General features: G+C 30.9%; 1 non-coding gene across 1 annotated transcript; it reads right to left on the minus strand.

The window, feature by feature from the left end:
• Positions 1-564: 564 nt before the first annotated feature.
• On the minus strand, positions 565-671 carry LOC133820599 (small nucleolar RNA R71). The gene has a single exon (XR_009887005.1). It is a non-coding gene; the product is annotated as a small nucleolar RNA R71 (small nucleolar RNA).
• Positions 672-985: the final 314 nt, after the last annotated feature.

Below are 985 nucleotides of genomic sequence, written 5' to 3' on the forward strand. Positions count from 1 at the left end.
CACATTAGAAAATTGCTTGTTTGTAATTTATCTTTGTTGCCTTGTTTGTGAAAATTGTAAGCATCATTGGGAACGTAACTCTAAAAATTGATTAGTAAAAAGATGCTTATCTTTGTTTGAAATTGAAAGTGTTAGTAAGAATTTGAGCATCATGGAACCAATTGCTAATACTAATAGAACTCATGTTGATGAAATTGTTGTGCCTGAAAAAACTTTGCTTGAATATTTTGCACCTATTTCATCTAATGCTCCTTCATGTATTGTTCTTCCTACGAATTCTGCTACCCATTTTGAGCTTAATCCATCAATCATTCAATTGTTACCATCTTTTTATGGGTTAGATAGAGAGGATCCTTACATGCATGTCAAAGATTTCTTAGAAATTTGCTCAACATTTAAATTTCAAAATTTTTCTGATGAGTCGGTCAAACTAAGATTGTTCCCTTTTTCATTAAAAGACAAATCAAAAGTTTGGTTAAATTCCCTTCCCACGGGTCTATAACTACATGGGATCAACTTTATAATAAATTTTTGCTGAAATTTTTTCCTATGTCTAAAACTGATAGTCTAAGGAGAAAAATCTCAGAGTTTTTTCAAAAAGATAATGAAGAGTTTTATGAATGTTGGGAAATATTTAAAGATTTATTATTAAAATGCCCTCATCATGGTTTTGAAAAATGGAGACTTGCAAAATATTTTTATGATGGTTTGACTCTCTCTAATCATCAAATGATTCAATCTATGCATAGCGAATTTTTAAAAAAAATTTCAAGGACAAGAGGCTTGGGACGCCCTTGAATATTTATCTGTCAATTCACAACAATGGAATTATTTTGATCCTAGGTCTAGGTCAACTAATTCACCAAAAAGAGGAGGAAGGTATGAAGTAAAAGATGAATTAGACTTAAGAACATCCTTAGACAAATTAGCGAGAAAAGCAGAAGCTTTAGCCATAAACCAAACTATAAATTCTCCAATACAACCA

The sequence above is a fragment of the Humulus lupulus genome, chromosome 2, assembly GCF_963169125.1.
Source record: "Humulus lupulus chromosome 2, drHumLupu1.1, whole genome shotgun sequence".
Classification (NCBI taxonomy): Eukaryota; Viridiplantae; Streptophyta; class Magnoliopsida; order Rosales; family Cannabaceae; genus Humulus; species Humulus lupulus.